This window comes from Falco cherrug, chromosome 7 (genome assembly GCF_023634085.1).
Source record: "Falco cherrug isolate bFalChe1 chromosome 7, bFalChe1.pri, whole genome shotgun sequence".
Lineage (NCBI taxonomy): Eukaryota > Metazoa > Chordata > Aves > Falconiformes > Falconidae > Falco > Falco cherrug.
Window position 1 is genome coordinate 56,124,448 of NC_073703.1, and position 18,708 is coordinate 56,143,155.

Sequence of the window (18,708 nt, forward strand, 5' to 3'; positions counted from 1 at the left end):
GTTCAGTACAGATGGAGTCTTTGAAGAATTTAGCTGACAAACTCTTAAATGTCTTTACTGAACTAGTGCTAATTGAAAAATTTCAAAGGTTTATAGCTTGGCCAAATGTGGGTGGATTTTCAAAGAGATGGCAAAAGGCACATCCCCGAGAGTAGGGCCATCCCTTCTCCAAATGTTATGCTTCTGTTCCAAAGCATGCTCTCCTCAATTAAATATAGCGAGAAACAACATACCAATATTTCTCTTTAATTTCATTTTCAGAAATGGCTGAATCATTTTTGCTAAAACTTTCCAAAATAATTGAGGCTTGGGCAAATACTCTGCAGAGTAAATACCATTTTGGAAAGCAAAGTTTAGCAAAAAGAAATACTGTCTTATAAGAGGAATACCTGTTCTGCCTATAATAAACCAAAAGGGTAAATTTTAGGAGTCCTTTTCCAGAAACTAGGAAGAGAGGGAATGGTAGTAAGTTACTGCACATATGCAGCAGTGCTCACGGGGCCAGAATTTGTCTTTAGATGTACACCTCATATTGATCAAAGTGTTTACATGGGTTAATTCAGTGCAGATAACCAGTGAGTGGTTTGCCTGTATGGTAAGGTTATTTCTGTGATGTTGCCAAATGTAGTGAGGCTTTGGCAGTTACATAGTGATAGCAAATCACCCAGTCACGTAAATTAAAGTTGCCTCAGGGCAGCTTTAATTTGTGTACCTAACTTGCTCCTGATGTTTCTAAACTTTGCATTGTAGAGTCAGCATGGTTTACTCATTCAAAGTATGTCACATCCCCTCTCTCTTCACCCTTGGATGTGTTAGTAACTTCTGTTTTTTCATAACATACTGACCAGGTGCCCCTCTGCGTTGTCAGAACTTCCAGTGGGTGAATACTGGCTTTGCATCCATGTTTGCAAAAGAGCTACATGTTATAATTTTTCTGTTGCACCCAGAGAAATCTAACTGACATGAATTCTAGCCATTCATCTTAAAGCAATGATGCACACAATTGAGGCTGCTGTAGAAACATTGCTTTGTGACCTGTAGCTAGAATACTTGCCTTTATGTCCCATCCCCCACTCCTTTTTTACAGAAATGGTGGATAATACATTTCCCTTAGGGAGGATTTAAAAGCATTTTGTATTATGATGGCTAACATGTAGGCTCCTATTACTGTGGAGATGAATAAATGAAAGCCTACTTTAACCAAAACAAAACTTACTTTCCTCTGGGTAGCAAGTTGCAGATTAGAATAGGCATCAGCGTGACTCACTGTGAAGTCACGCAGTAGCTTCTGCATTACTCACCTAATTCAGGTGCTGGGGAGCAAAGGACACTTCTGCATACTAGATGCCATAGACATAAACCTGAGATCCCTGAAGTACAGTCTGGACCACCAAAGGTGTGCCTGAAATTGGTGGGTGCTTGGTGTGTCCATTACAATCCCAGAAAGCTGGCAAAGCCATTGATGTCAGAAACTGGAGATGTTCAGCTGGGAAGTGGCCATAATACAACCTGCAGGAAGCAGTAGCTGTCCCAATTTCTGTGCTTTTCTGGCAGACCAGAGTGAGGGAAGTGCTCCACTAGCTTCTGTCAGCAGTATATTACCATCACATGTGGAACTAGAGAGTTATTTAGGGAACTGGTAGAAGCTTAGAAGGGAAATGCACAGAAGCAATCAGTGAAGAGTAACAGGCGGGTATAGATATTGGATGCAACTGGTTGGTTCCTTAAATTGTGCCATTTGCACGCCAGAAAGTACAAGTAGGGACCTCAGCCTCAGCTTTAGTGAAGCTGAGTGAAGCGCTGTACATGATACAAAGGTCTTGTCTGGAGTTTAGGGAACATGTTAAGCTTTTGTACGTGGACTCCAGGAGCTTTTCCTGTTCCAGTTTGTATTGTGATAATAGTCCTTAATCCTAGCAGAAGATTATGTTTGTTTTGTTAGGGGAAAGGAGCTGTTATTCATTTTGATGTCTGTAGCGAAAAAATTTGCCCATACAGCCTTAAGTATATTACTAACCTTAAGAAAGGCTATGCGAGGTAAGTGTAAGAGGTCTGTCTCAAAGAAAGGTTCCTTACAGTTGCTCAGAAAGTAGTACAGCTTAAGGTATTTTATACCAGCCTATAAGGCACTAGATTTAAATTGGTGTGCAGTGAAACATTTAAATATACTAGAGCAAATGAAATATGGTCCAATAGGTTTTTTATGGTCCGGCTATGCTTTTTCTTTTCAATCACTAGCCTGGGGCGAACAAGTCAGCTTTAAAATGTCTATTTTAGCTATGCTTTTATCACCTCTGTCTTTTAGGAAGTTTGATTCCTTTTTTCATTTCTTCTCTTTGATAAAAAAGAGCTGAGATCTCTGAATGGGTTATTTATCTCTTATGTTTAATCTATTTATCTGTCAATGGACATGCTGCTTTAGAAGTGTTTTATATTACTAATTAATTTAATTTCACATACTGTACTCCATGTTAACACGTTTTCTATTATACACTATAATGTGATACAGAGCCCTCCCTCAGCAACCTTACCTTAAAGCTTTAATTGCTTTCCTCTAAGCCTCAGCTCATGTTTGATTTATCTGATTTCTTTGTATAAAGAATCCCTGATTTACAACGTGTACACAAGTCATTAAATTGGTGTTGATGTTTATCTAGCAAACTTACCAATTGGTGATAGTATACATCCCTTTATGAATTTATGACTGGGCAATAAAGAGGAGTGTCAGAAGCCCTCTTGTCTCTGTTGGGCCACTCTGTTAGTTTATGTTGAGAAAGACAACATGAGCACTTCCACTGACTTACACAGTGAATTGTAGGATTGATGCCTGCAGTCAAAATCTGTTATGAATTTCTAGCCATGAACTGATTTTTTTTTTTCCTTTTTTGAGGGGAAAAGGTGAATAGATTGGAGAGGAGGGAAGGGGTAAGACAGCTTGAGCATGTTTGAAGGCAGTGTGGACTTCATCTGAGATACATTGTTGTTTACATAGAGGAAAAGCTGAACCAAAATGCCAGATCCCCAAGCTATGTGAAGTTCAGAGTCTGGATCCAAGTACTGCAGCTTGAATTCTCGCTGGCTTTCAAGAACCTAAATGTAGATACCACATATTAAAATGCATGAAAATGAATGATAGTAAATAATCAATGTAGAGTGGGAAATCTGGTCCTTTGATCTGTCAGGTTTCATCACATAACACAAGCATAAGGACATATGGTATTTTAAAGTTGCATTTGAAGAGATGCCTACGCTGACTTTTATCCTTATTTACAAATAGTCGGCAATAAAGGCTGTAATCCTGCAGATAACACTGTGGATGTGCATAAGTCTTCTTGCACAGAGTTCATTTTAGGATTGAGGTGTGATTAATATAGCTAGGAAACATTTGGAAGACGCACGCGCACTTTTGAATGCATTAAGTGAGCCCAGTATTACAGGTCTTAAGCAGAGTAGGTAGACGTATTTATCTCTACAGTTTGTTTCACATCCAGAGAGCTGTATAGTCTCTGCAAAACCTCTTCATTTGCTATTTCATTGTTACATTTACTTCCCACTCATTAAAGCTCCATCCTGCTTTCCTTACGTATGGATGACGTCTATTGGCTTCAGTGAGAACTAATTGCACATGAGGCAAAAGGATTCAAATTAGGATTACCAATATATGACCGCATGGAAAAGGAAGCATGAAATATTCTAATTCTTTTTAGATGCAAAGTAAGTTATGAACAAAACCCATTGTGGCTGATTCTCACAAGCTTAAAGCATTGTGAAAGAAAAATTAAAATGGGCAAGGCTAATTAATTTGCTAAAATCCATTGTTAATGCAGTGTTTTCAGTTCCCCTGAATGCTGCTCTCATGACATTTGGTGTCTTTCTAAAGAACCATCCCAGCTGTAAACATCTTTTTTTTCTTTCCTCTGAGAATCTAAACTTCCATTTAAAGATGTAAATTCCTAGACCTCATGACGGAATAGAAAGTTTGGAAGTTGGACTTACATGCTACTTGGACATTAAAGACAAAAATCAGCCCATGTTCTTTTTAAAGTCCTTTCCTAAAGCTTCATGATTTTTAACTTTTTTGAACTCTGACATTGGGTTGTTTTGGATGTGGGGAGGGGTAAGAAGGCGAGAGCTTTCTGGCTTTTCAGCATTTGGGATTAGCAAGGAATGAGTGGCTGCACGGCTCTTCCAAAGCCTTTTTAAAAACTGCTCCACATATACCAGAGGAGATGGTATCAGCCGGCAAATGGCTGTTGTATGAAACAGCAATCAAAAGATGTGACAAAAGGTACGAGCTCTCTCGACTGACTCTGGCGGGGCATACGCTGTTGTGGGGTTATTGAAAAGCACTCCTTGTGAGCTCTGCACAGGGGAGCCGAGCCACTGAGGACCTCGGCCCGTGAGCTCCTGCTCCCAGCAGTGGCATCTCCGGTCATGAAGGGCTCTGCCATCGCCAGCTGATCCGAGCGCTGCTCCTCGCAGGGCGAGCTCGCAGGATAGGGCCCTTGGATGATACATGTAGGACTCTGGAAGACCAGCTTTTACTGCTCATATGTTTGGCAGGCAGATTTGATAATCAGTGCTGTTCTAGAACCTTACACCATCTCAGTGAATATAAATTGATGGTGTAAAGCAAATGGGCAACTGGCGGGAAGCCAAACACGGAGGGGAGAGAAGACGGTTTATTGTTGAGGGGGCAGCCCGGTGTTCTACAGCAGAGCTTTCTGTTCACAACAGCTCTGCAGAACTGCTGAGTTCGAGTGTGGCCTCTGAAGTGTATGAAATAATAACAGTTTTATTTCTCCTGACACAAGCACGGAAGCTGTTTGCTGCCACCTCAGAACTGTTACCCTGCAATGCAAAAGTACCAACAAGGCAGGCTGGATGCAATGTTATTATAAACAGTGCCGCAGTAAACTTCAGGAAAAGCCCATTATACGGTGATAGCCTGTTTGTCAGGAGAAAAGTTCACTAATGTATATGGAAGCAGAGCTCCTCATTCGCTGATACGTCTGTGTCTATTTTCTTGCACTTTTACCTTTATTTACTGTGCAGGTGCTGCTGAGAATAACCTTGGAAAACACAAAAATACAGGAGGCCACATACTCAGCTAGTTTAAATTGGCAAAGAAATAGTGTCAAATCAAGGCAGCCGATGTTATGGTCCATTGTTTATTATTGCGTTTTAATATTTTAGGATTTTAGGGGTGTGTGGAAGGCCGCATGTTTTCTCTGTGGTTATTTTACTACTGTAAATCACTCAATGAAAGGTGCACTTAAAAAAAGCGATGAATGAATGATGGCAGGAAAAAAATGAACATATGTACACGATAGAATTAAGTTCTATTTTAACTCTAATTTGTGTTCATATGCAATCAATTACAGTGATATGAGCTGAGAATTTCAATGAGGCTCCAGAGAGTTTGGCACCCATTTCTTATTTTGTTTTGATAGGATTTGCACCCCTAAACCTAAAACTTCTTTGAAAATCAGCCATAATGTCAGTCCTTCCAAAGTGTCCTAATTCTTTCTGGTTTTTTGTTTAATTATTCCAGGAATTATTCTGTGCTCAACAGAAATGCAAGTACTACCTTACGTAGTAGGGATAATATCATCATTCATTCATCTTTCGTAGCTCTTAAATGCCTTTCTTATAAAACTAGAGGATTTTGACTGCTCTCCTTGTGCTCTTAAAAATCTGTTTGCTGATTGAGATGTCTTTTCTTGATGCAGAAACCTATTGCTGTTTTCTGTAAGCTCATCCCTGAGTTCTGTCATCAGCTATACATTTTTTCTCCCATTTGACCCTGGGTCAGGCACTAGGTATCTCTAAGCCGTCCTTTCTCCACCCCAAAACAGCTTCTTTTTTTTTCTTTCTTGCTTTCTTTTTCTAGGGAGTGATGTAGTAAGGTTTCCATTGCTTGTATTCCCTAATACTCCTGAAGCAATTTGAGATCCCTATCTGGAAACTATTTTAAATGCGCAAAAATATTATTTCAAGTTATTGTAATTCTTCATCTTTATTTACTGGCAGGTTGCTCAAGCTGACAGATGAAAAAGGCACAAGTCTTTTGTAATGCTACAGAGCACTTTGAAAGTTTTCTTCTGAATTCCAACAGAATCTGAAAATTTTAAAACCTGTAAAGGAGATCTGCCAACTTCACCACTATGTACTATCAAAAAGTGGAATAAAAGAGGAAGTCAAGCTTGGCTACTTCTTCTTTTTTTTTCTTTTTTTTTTTTATTAATAAAAAAAAAGAAGCCAACTTGTTAGCATTTTGGTGAGGAAATCATTGTTTCTAAAAAGCAGGTATGTTATGCAAATCAAGTGATTTACTGAAAGTCAGTTCTTCCAATAACTAGATGAGCCAACTCAACTGTGGCTAGAAAGCCAAGAAAACAGCATATAGATTAAGATTACTCAAAACTTTTGTTCCTGCATTATTTAAAAGAGATGCAAATTGCACCATTTTAGTATTGCTTATGAGTAAAGGCCCAAATCTTGTTTCTTCACCCCCATTTAAGATACAGGGCTAAAAGCATAGAGCTCTAGAATGCAATAGGTATCCATATTTGACTTTGTAGCTTCTTACCATGTAACAAGGTTTGTGATAGCTTTTGGGGATTACAGTTGGGATCAGCGGCCTCCTGTCTTCTCAACTTACTTTGTGGATCCAGTAGAGGCATGTTCATCACAAAGACAGAAAAGATAGACTTCTCGAGGCTGAAAAACTAATTTTAAAAGGATGTCACTATTTCTATGTGGAATGGATTGAGGTAGAGGGTCAGGTTGTAAGAGATCTGTCTGCAGTTTGCAGATGAGGATATTTTTAACCTCATTCAGATAAAAAGAAAGAGGAGGATTAATTCTTTAAAATCTAGGTAGAATTCCTATTCCTGGACTCCTCTTTCTCATAAGTACGTTTAGAGTCATGTATAAGGATGGATGTGCAGACTCACCTGTTGTTTGCTATGGAAGTCACACATCCATTTCCAAAACTGGAGTGTGGGTAGGAACATAATATCAATATATTAGTTTACTATTGAGGTTCTTATACTATATCCACCTCCAGAATATCTGACAGCCCCCCAGGTGTTAGAGCTGTTTTGTAGTGAAAAAAAACACTTCTCTTCAGCTGTTTCTCCCTGCTTGGTTTTAGGGAATTAATTATTATATGGTTGCCATCTATTCTGAAAATCGCAGGATAATCCCAGCTTTTGAACACCATGTCTGAATCTCAGTCTTCACTTGGGCAGGACACATGGTGTGAGAGACAGCTGCTAAAAACTGTGCAGCTATTACAGTGTGTCAGTTTATAAGCCGTGAAGTGTATGTACCAGCTCGCAGATTGTTGGTAGGAGTGTGGTACTTTGTCATAAATATATTTTATTGATTGTAAGGAGATTTTCTTAAAAAGCTACCCAGAAGAAATGGGCAGTAAAAGAGCAAGTAAATTACCTGGCTTTCATTTTAGGTTGCCTAATCTCTTAAGGGTTTATGGGGTCTCCACAAGCTCCCAAAACACTGACACAGGTATCTTGCTTAGTGATAGTGGGGAGCTGTGCACTGGATGTTCAGCAAGACGGTGATCTCAGGGGAGGGCATCCAATACATGTGGAAGGGTCAGTAGGCTCCATTAAGACCAAATCTTGAACACATTTAGGTGACTAAAAATGCAGATGAGCACCTTGTCAAATTTTCAGAAGCAATTAAATGCATTGCATGCCTAGCTCCCACTGAAATCAGGTGAGTTAACCACCTAACTCCTATTCTATTTTGTTTTGCTCGCCTTTCTGAACTGCAGGTGCCTTAATGTTTCTATGGTGGCACCAAAGGCTTCTTGCTTCTTTTCAGATTAACAGCAGCTCAGGGCACCTACCACATGGCAAAATAGTACACCCTTCTGAGAAAAAAACTTTGGATCAAGGCCTTCCAATATGTAAAAGCTACACATTCTTTTAACATTTTCCTAGTAAATATTTTTTAAATGTTACAGATCTATGGCAGATGTTGCTATCTACTGTTTTCTAAGCATGTATGTACTGGGTTGTGTGCGTGTATGTGTGTTTTCATGCTTTTTCCTTTTTAAGACTGTGAAAATCAGCATGTTGTGCTCAGTGGTAGTGGTAGGCAGAACACCAACGCGTAGTATATATTGTTACACCTAAGACTACTGGCAAGTTGTGGAAATAAAAAGAAATGGGAAAAAAAAATTAACAAGAGCTAAACAACTGAGATTATAAACTACCTGCATTTAATTCCAGAGGCCTTTTAATCCTTTCTAAAATCTGGTGCTCTTGTATAAATTAATTTAAACTCTACAGAGGAACTCTGAAACAAACCAGAGGTGCCTAGGTGTGTGTAGAGAGCTTCACAGGCATCATGGCCTCCAGCACTTGCCATAAAGCTCTCTACAGGTGTGATTTGCTAACCCTTCCTTCCCTGGCATTCCCAGCCCAGCCCAGCTGAGAGCCAGCCACTCAGTCCCTCTGGCCCTGGGTCTTCCTGGCACCCACACCTCCTGCTCCACAGCCCTTGCCTACTTCCCAACCACCCTTTATTAATGACTTCCCCCAGATTCACTGTCCTGCTCCAAGTTGTTTCCCTGAGGTTGAGCTAAATCCTTGTCCAAAATAAACCCCATGTCTTGCTGCATTAGCATCTCCATTTCTTCCGACCCCAAAAGCACTTTGCAGAGCTAGTGCCTTTTCCGTGTTTGCCCTCTCACCCCACATATCTGAGCTGCTCTTCCAAAGCTGATCAGATTTAAATTTAGTCATAATCATAGCATATTAAATGAGAGGCACAAGCACTAATAAATGCTTTCAAATCAGACATAATGTTTCCTCAGATGCTTTATTCTTTTTTAGACCCATGTTCTACTGCCCCTTCTCCAAGAAGACCATTTCAGTTCAGAAGCCTCCACCTCCCCTTCCTTAAACCTTCAAACCTCATCACTCCTGCTATAAACCTCATTACAGTGACCACTGGCTTAATATATCAATATTGGCTACTAATGCTCCCTTCTTACATCCTATCACCTCTTAGAAGCTCTTGCCTCTTCAAAGAGGCAAGTCTCCAGATCTTGCTTCTGTCAGGACTTTCAAAACCCAGTACACAACTTGCAAGTGTAGAAATAACCAAATTGTGTAGGACCCAGAGGCAGAAAAGAGGACTTTCCATGAAGAAGATAGCATGTAGTCTTCTCTTCTGGCCTCATGGGAACAACAGCAAAACAAAATCTGTGTATTCTTTGGAAAATGGATATCTTTGAAGAATTGAGCTGCAGTTTCCCTTTGTAGAATTTTGGAAATGTTTGTAAATTTATGTAAATTCATGGCTTGGAGTTCATCTTTGTGGTTTTGAGTTCAGACTTAGTGTGATACTTAGCCCGAACCATGGCAGTTTCAACTAGTTGCCACATGAAAACATCAATTGCAGCACTGCACCCAAAAGTCTTACAATGTTTGCCAAAACTCAAATGAACTCTTCAACAAACCTGGCCTTAACTATGAATGGTTCAGGGTTTCGTTATTAATGTGGTGTCTTTGTACTACAAAAGTTGCCGCAGCCACTTTCTTTGCTTTGCAAATGCAGTGTGTGTGTGTGTGTGTGTGTATAAAAATAAAATCAGCTAAGTACAAATTAAACTATGCATATTAAAAATCAAAACATAATCCCTTCTTTTGTGATGACTAGTTTTTTTCCTTTTAGTAAGTCATGAATATTTTTCTGGCAAGATATGTCACTAGCTTATAACTTCATTAAGCTGCAGACCATACCTTACCCTTTCACTAGATCCCTGAAAAGAACTTTTGTGTGTGCCAAACAGATATCCACTTGGTCTGTGGCTCTTGAAAGGTAAATTGCCAAGTTCCAGCAAGCAAATTAAGAGGTGCAATGAGAGCTAGCTGTTGCATTCTATCAAATCCTGCGACTGAATGTGTTGAAAAGCTTGCCCAGAGCCATGGCCTCACATATTTATGGTATGAATGGGAGACTCTTGGAGCTATGTATCGCCATAGTTCCCATTTCTTTTGTAATAAACTAGCTCAGCAGATGTAGCTTAGGTAAAAAGGAAATTCAAAGTCTCCTACTTAGAGAATAACCAAAACAAAGTTCTCTCTCTGGTCCTCTGTCTATGAGCCAGACTCAGAGCCAGACCTTCCTTGTACTGATTAGTGTTTTATTCTGTGTGTAACCCAATGAAACTCAAAGGGTTCTCACATGGAAGAAAGTGCGGCTCAATAGCACTGTGTAAGTATTACTGCCAGGATATAGCACAAAAAACGTTAAAAAAGTCTAATCTTCAGTTTCTAACACGACACAAATTAAATCATAGCATTCGTTTTCCAAGTCAGTTGCATCATTCTCTTGGTTTATACATTTTGGTGCTGAAGAGATCAGTTCTGGGTAGCTTAGCTGTTCCTTAGTGATAGCTTTATTGTAATTTTTGCAAGATCAGTACCTAATTCACATCAATGCAGAGTAGATTTTAATCTCCATACTTCTGACTTGACTTGTGCCTATAGTCTACAGGCTTCAGAGTATTTAGCATAACAGTTGTGATATGATTGGCCCTGCGTATGCCACCTGTGTATTAAAGTAAAAAATATAAGCTGTGCAGTTGAACTTCGTTGATCTTATTTAGCCTGGTGGGTGCACAGTATCTCTGAACTAAAAGCAAAAGCAAAAGATGAGCCTGAAACCCACAACGTAGCAGAAACTGAGGACTCATGAATTAAAGACCACTAACAGAGGTTGTGAAACTATAATCCAGCAAGGTGATGGTGAGGGAGATAATGATACATGGTTCTGTGCCTGTTGATACTTTTACTCACGCATTATACCAAGATGTTTCAGAAAACATCAACTACATCTTTCTGCACCATTTTTTCACAATTTACATAACAGCATCTCCAACTCAAGAAAAAATGGCTTTGTGTATTAATCAGTAAAGGCTAATAAATTTACAACCCAGCTTCCATTGAAGTCCACAGAGAACTTCTATTGCCTTTGTGGGGTAGTATGTTGGCCCTTTAGCATACCTTTCATGCCTAACAGTGCATGAATCTTTTGTATTTCTAGCTTTATCTGATATTGTTGCCTAACTCAATTACATATAAAAGTAAGAAGAGTCTCTTCACTACTCAGCTTAACCCACCACTTGTTGTTACTTGTTTATGAGACATTTTTCTACTTTATAGTCTTTAATCTGAAATTATATCAAGCGCTGTAATAAAACTGAAAGAGATATTATCTATGGCATTTCCATTCCTCTGCTCCGGTGAAAACATTATTTAACAACACTACCAAGTTAATTAAGAAGGACCTTGCTGTCATAAATCCATGTTGCCTTCCTCATTAAATTAGGCTTTTCAATGTATTGCTGAAGTTCAGAAAACTCTTCTGGACATTCAGCAGTGGGTACTTCACTGAATAGTCCACAATATGTTATGTACTCTTTTATGGGGTGGAGAAGTATTTAACACTTCTTCACTGATTAATTTTGAATCTTCCTTTCCTTTGAAAACATTAATAATGTATTTCTGCTTCTTGGGTATTTAAAGTATCTAATCTCTTCACAGCTTTGTTTGTTTTCATCTACATGTTATATGATCCCTTTTTCTGTGTTTTCTTGAATCCTTGATTTATGCAGTTCTCTATCCCAGATAACAGAATTCAGGTACTGAATGAATATACTAGTTCATGTCCTTTATTGTTCATAGCGGACATGGGATTTTTCCCTATCAATTGTAAATCCTGTCTATAGAGGAGAAAAAAATGAAACTCCCTTTATAGCTATGTGAACGCTGTACTCTTTCATGATGCATTTGTAAACTGTTTTCTGTAAAAATTTGGTTCAGGGCAATCAGAAAAGAACCAGCTCCAGTAGGTTAGGTAGAGGCTCAAATTCAATTAAATCAGCCCTGCAGGAAATGATTCCTTGGGTGTATTGCAGGGCAGGGCACTGGGATTGTTTGAGACCAGATTTGCAAAAATCCTTATGTGGTCCTGAACTTTTCAAACACATAATCTGAGATTCTTCATTTTATCCAGTCTTGAAAAAAGAATTAGTCAGCGAGATGGCTGAACCTTCAAAGCCAGCTATAACTGTACTGTGGGGGTACCACTGTGTAATATTTAATGTTGGTTCCATTCCTAAATGTGTCCACATGACTCACAAATTCCTACTCCATATTGGTAACACTACATAAAAAGATCTAATATGAAATGATCATCTGCTTCAGTCATAGCCAGTAATCTAGGTGAGCCTGAAAAAACATTGTGGAGATTAATGCAGTCAAAATTTGAGAACTGTCACATACCTGGATCTGGTATTTACAACCCTTTTTGGGAGGTACCTTAGCTCAAAACCAGTGAGTGTATAGAGTCAAGAATGGATATTTGCCTCCAAATTGTGCTGGTGGGGCTGACCTTTAGCATAAGTAAAGATATTTTAAAAGTCTGCCAATAGGTAAAGGTTCACATTTTGGAAAAGAAAATTCTAGGGCTCACCAGATAGTACCATTCTTTGATACATCATTGAAAGGGACCCAGCTCTGCATCTTGATATTAATGAAGGGGAAACTATTTTCAGTATTGCTGATTATTTTCTTGGCTTGCATTAAGGTGTTCTCACCCCCCATCTTTGCTTCAGCTCTCTCTTAAGGGATTAACGAAGCAGAACTTGATGAGACGCTTCATTCTGAATAAGAGAGAGAACTATTTAAAAGTATTATTTCTTTCTTATAGCTTAATTCTGTTCTTCACTTTAGAACCTTCTCAATATGATTTTTACTTCAGCATTTACAGTATTTTTTTTTTGCCTTCATTACTTCTGAGACTACTTTACCATACTGATTGGCTAGTGATTTGAAAGACTGTCTCTGTGCTGGCTTCATTACAGATTTTGGTCTTCAACTAGTGTCTTTAATTTCAGTCCCTGTTGGGGTATATCAATTTATTCTACAGATGCATCCCGTGTTGTCTTTTCAGTCTTTTTCTACAATAGTTATAAAATATTACAGAAAACTCTTCAATATTTGTCTGTAATACAGATTTTGTATTTCAGAAGATTAAAGTAACATTTATGTATGTTTACTCAAAGGTTAAGTTTCTTAAATTAGGCTCCAAATCAAATTCTAAAGAAGATAATAGCAAAACCCTCACTGACTCAATGGAAATAGGATTTTATATCCAACCATCTAGGAGATATCATATAATATCTAGGAGAAGAATATCGCTGTAATACTGTTTGGTTTTATTACTAGGCATTGTGCTTTATGCCTGGAGACTGACCTGAAAACCATCTTTCCAATATCCCTGTTCCTCTCTCCAGTACTTCCTTGTTATCTAAAATGCATTTTTTAAATCTTTTCTATCATTTCATCTTTTCCATAGCTAACAAATTTACCTCTTCTTAATATGTGGACAAAATTTAAGTCTTACTTTGAGTGTCTCTCCCTTCTGTAATTCATTCTGTCACACAACTGCAACAGAACTATTTCCAGTTATCTCAGTTAACTTTATAGCCCCCTCCGCAGCAACATCAATATTTTCCTATAGAGCACTAATTGCTGCATTATTGCTGCATTTTCTTTTTTGCTTTTTGTTTTGTTCTGTTTTTTAATTAGTTGCTAGCTACAAAATAGACCATTACATTTCCTGCCATCCTTGAAAGATATTTTTCCATTTCCTCCATAGATTCTTTTCTCCACTCCTTATGTCAGACCATCACATTATTTTTCCTACTTTCAGGGAACTCACTAACTGAAAATTCTGAATTGAAAGACCAGAGCCAAACTATTTATTCTTCAGTATCAAAACCCTGAAATTTTTGATAGTTTTGCTGGAAATTGGGACAACAGTAATATATTAACATTTTCAGCAGGACACCCAGTTCTTCCCAGAAAACAGAGCCAAATTTTATTTGATGAGTGATAATACTCATTGTTGTCCTTCTTGTCCTTGTGAATACTCACCGTTCTCAAAATCAATGTACAGATCACTTATCATCCTTTTAATTTACTTGAAAGAAAATTTTCTGGGGGAAAATTTGGTACAAAAGTTTACAAAACGTTTTTCTTCTTACAGCACTGGAGAATATGGTTCTCCGTCATTGTTCTGTTTCCAATGCAATGGGAATTTTTTTACCATGATATTGCAAGTTATTACTTTATTAATCATCCTTCTTCCCTTCCTTAGAACATCTATTTTTTTCCTGTAAATGTGCTTCACAAGCTTTCATTCTGCAATCCACACAGCTGGTCATCTTTCTTTTCTGTTGTGTCTAAAAGCAGCCATATGTCATCAGCAACCCTCTCATGTATATTGAACTTCCTTAGCACATCAGCTTGTCTCTTTGAATGTGTTACCTGATGTCTTTAAAGTGGCAAAACACAGAAAAGTGGGTCCACCTGGTCCTTTGTTCATCAGACCAGCAGGAGTCAGAAATATGGTAGCGATGGGGTGTTTAGGCCCTTGGGCTATATCTGTTCTAGCTTTGCTTTTTAATTTCTCCTTGCTTCAGCTCAACTAGCAGAATATGGCTCAAATCAGCTCTCTGTTATCCAGTAGTAAGTATGGCTATACTTTATCGATAGGGAAGTCCCAGGGCTACTGAGCACTGCTGTGTTTGGTGTTAGATCATCCATGGCAACTCTGATTCTCCAGCTGAGTCTATTTGCCCAGGTGCTTTATTTGGTGCTTACCATTTTTAATATGGGTGGTCTTCTCTAGGGATTAACAGAGATATAACAACAGTCTTTCTGTTCAAAATGTTAGTGTCAGTGCTTGAGAATTATTACAATGTGTCTGGCAGGATGTATGAGCATAACAGAGAAGGATGTTTATTCTAGGAGAGCTAGATCAAACAGGTAAGCTTTAATGAAAGTTTGAAAAGCTCTTGGTTCAGGAGATACCCTTAATCTTTTCTAAAAGCATGTTTAGTAATTGTGGTTCTCCAGTTCTGTATGCAAAGGTCCCTCTTCTCCTTCACCATTTAGGGTGGCATATAGTTAAGAAACAGAAAAAGTTGTGATGTGATGAGATGGGTGATAATCTTAGGTAGCTAGGGCCACGATTGAAATGGAGCCCTTACTAATGCATAGTCTGCCAGGGGAATATGCTCGTGGCACTTTCTGTTGCTGTTGAATTTTGAAACTTCTGGAATGTAAGTGGTTTCTCTCCTTCCTAAATGACTTGCAGTCATCACATAGAATCAGAAGTGCATCTGTTTGGGGAGTTGAGTCCTGTGTTTGAAGCACAGCTTTATCATCTGCAGATAGAGAACTAGGTGTTTTGTGGCACTGGTATTTGACCATCCAGTAGCACTGAAGAGTTCATGACATACCCATGGTTACCTTGGCAATAAAGTGATGAGATATGCTCAGTAGAATGGGAATTTTTAGAGGTGGTGAGATTTTCAAAGCTCTTTCCTTTTTTATGAATGTTAACTCACTTGTTATTGAGATTCATATTTAAGCAGACAACTAAGGATTGCTTTTAATAGGCTGAGAAAAGTTAAAGGATTCAGTGTATTCTTTAATCCTGCCACTTGTAACAATCCATAGAATTTTGTACTCATTATGCTTTTTAAGGTGAATAATTTAGATTTTCAACTCCTGATCAGAAACTCCCTTCTGTGTTCCTTCCTCTGAATTCAGCTTTCTTATTAAGAAAATAAACTAATCTTATATGAAATTTTATAACCTGTGCCTCAGTCTGAGTAAAATTATTACCTATGTCTACATAATCTCCCAAGCCTAAAGCCAAATGCAACTATGCTGGGCATAGATGGCACTTAAACACCACTGTTTATTATCATTTAATTCACTGGAAGCAAATTGACAGCATTTATACAGAAAAAAATCTTTAAAATGACACAGGACAACACTGACGAACCACCGTTAAACAGCTTAAAATCTTGCCTTCACATTTGCAGCGCATTTGGCATCCTTGAATGTTCAGAGACAAAGTTGTTCCGTGATAACCTTCTCCAGTACACACCTGTGTAGTTAAGGCTGTAATGACACTAACCTGCAAGAGATTTGGAAAGCAGGTAAAGCTGTGACCTGTAGCCTTAATTCATTTCAGCTAGTTCCATACTGATGACCTGTCATCGTTGCTACCATACTAGAGAGAGCGTGTATCCCTACACAAAAGTTTAGCCACTGCAGGGGTGACTGGACTCACATCGCCTGGCATCCAGCAGTGTACAGACTAAACTATAGCTTTTAGTCAGAGAATATGGAAACTGACAACAAATTATTACTTGCGGTCTTTTTCCAGTTTTCAAGTGCAAACATACCAAAGTTTATTTTAAATCTGAGCCAGTCAGACATTTAGTAATATAGATCAAAGAAGAAATGAAGGCCTCCCATGCTTATTATTTCAATATGATGTCTGTTCTAATAAAGTGTAAGAATGCCTGTGATAGACTAACTAGTAGGAATTTTCTGGTTCTGTAGTTTAGCCTTAAATATATACATATATTTGTAAATTAATCAGAAACATATTGTCATGGTTTCAGTTCCTCGGAAAGCTGATTGTTTTCAATCCTTTCTTTAATCTTAGAAATATGGTGGCAGTCTGCCAGCACACTTTCAGATAAACAGTCCACTTCACATTTAAAAGCTGTAGAATCACTGATGTTGAAGGAGGGGGGAAAATCAACAGAAACCACCACCAGTTCTCTCTCTCTCTCTCTTCCCCAAAATGTAGAACATTATTTAAATAAGTTAGAGCTGTTGTGCTATTGTCCCTCACTCTTAATTAGAAATAATAAAAGCCATCTGTGCAAGGTGATTTTTGATAAGATCTCCGCTTTTAAGTGTTTGTTGATCTTGTGTGTACCAATTTTCAAATGTCTTAATAGCTCCAGGATGGCTATCACACTGAGTAGGCTCACTGATTTCCATCACGCTCTGTGCTGTTGAATGCAATTCGCTTTATGTGTGGTTATATTTCGACTGAAATTTTAAAAACATACTATTCCTCGCAGTACAATAAGTATTTAACTGGATGGAACTGTTTCCATTTGGAGGAGGGTTTTTTGTGGGGTTTTGTTTTGTTTTGGTTTTTTTGTTGGTTTTTTTTTTTTTTTTCCATAACACCAGCTCCTCGCAGTTTGGGATTGAACACAATTAAAGTGAGGAGTTGTTTTACATGAATTGCATACTGGACAGCATTTCTGTGGCTGCTTTCCAGCACCAGGGTTTTCTACAGTCTCATTTTACCCATTTTGGGGGGCCCACATTCAGGATAAAGAACATCCCCACCCCTACCCCCCCGAACCAAGAGGGGAACGCTCAGAAGCGATTGTCTCGAAGCCTGGAAATGGAAGACAGGATTTCTTTTCTTTCGACCTGTGTTTTCAGTCAATTAAAATTTGTACTCGGGGCTTTTCGGTTTGAAGCCACCCCTGTGTCTGTGATGAGCAATCCTTCTTGTTTGTGCAGTCATTCATTATCTCCATTACCAAGAGGAGAATAGAGGACAATTACATTGTTTGGACGAATCAGAGTGTTAGGAGGAGTATTTATCATGGTGGCAGAGTGCAGCACCTGACAGCGCACGATTGATGGCCAGGAATGAGTGTGAGTGGCCAAAGCAGCCTCATATGATGCAAATTACTGACTGTGGATTCCAATTTATCCTGTTCATTTTTCTTGCCTTTGCTGAAGACTATTAGTGGTTTTTGAAGCAGTGAAGGGGTCATTACTAATGTGGGCTAGAAGCAGGAGGGGGAAGGAGGGGAAAAGCCTTCTGTAATTACACAGCCTTCAAGAAAAGGCTGCGGGCCTAGCCAAAAAAGTGTCAACACTTAGCAATCAGAAAAATTTATTTTCATTTTATCCTTAACCCATATTAACTCAACATTATCATCTTTCTTTGTTAATATTTGCAGAATATTAAAAGCTTGACTTCTATATTAATACGGATCTCTTTAACCCTTTTTGCTGTGAAGTGATGTTGCTTTGCTAAATGTCAATTCGTCAATGGCATTAAACAGTGACTGCTTTTAAAAGTCTAGATAATGGAAAATTAAATATTCAGCCTTCTCAAAAAACTAATTCCAGATGACTGATTATTTCTTTTACTGAATGGTAGGTAAGGCATTGGAAACATATGAGAAAAAAATTTATTGAAGTAGAGGCATGAGAGGCTTCTGCGTTAAAATGTAATGTCAGTACAGGAGAAATCAGTTTGTTTTGAGGTGTTTAGGTGTCGTGATCTGTAAGCAGCACCAAAAAACCCTGAAAGTTTCATTTTGCTGTATAATGAATGACGTGCATTTAAAACATATGCATATTTAATTTAATGCCTATTCAAACCCTACTTAGGCAGCTCTCTGGGGGTTATACGTGAATTAATGTTCTCCAAAAGCCTCTCCTGCCTATCACGATTGAGCGTATTGATTACGTGCATAGTAGGTGTGTAAGGTTTCCCCAAAAAGCTCTTTGTGAAGGAGAGGAGGTGGCAGTCAGGCAGGAAATAAGTTTAATCCTGTTTATTTTTTCATCTGAAAGTTAAACTTGAAGCCATGAACTATGATTTTCCCCCCTTATTCGTGGGTAAGCATCAGGTAATCGACTCCTTGCCCCATGAAATGTTCAACACATATACCGGCAATAAACTGTAGAGTAATTGAATTGGTTGTCATGACTCCTAAGAACCAGTCCTGAACATATTGTTCCTACAAGT

The 18,708-nt window shown here is 38.5% G+C and overlaps 1 protein-coding gene across 8 annotated transcripts in view; it reads left to right on the forward strand.

Annotated features, from left to right (window-relative positions):
* Positions 1–18,708, forward strand: part of MEIS2 (Meis homeobox 2) — a 175,136-nt gene that overhangs the window by 92,645 nt on the left and 63,783 nt on the right. The gene's annotated exons all lie outside the window — the stretch shown is intronic.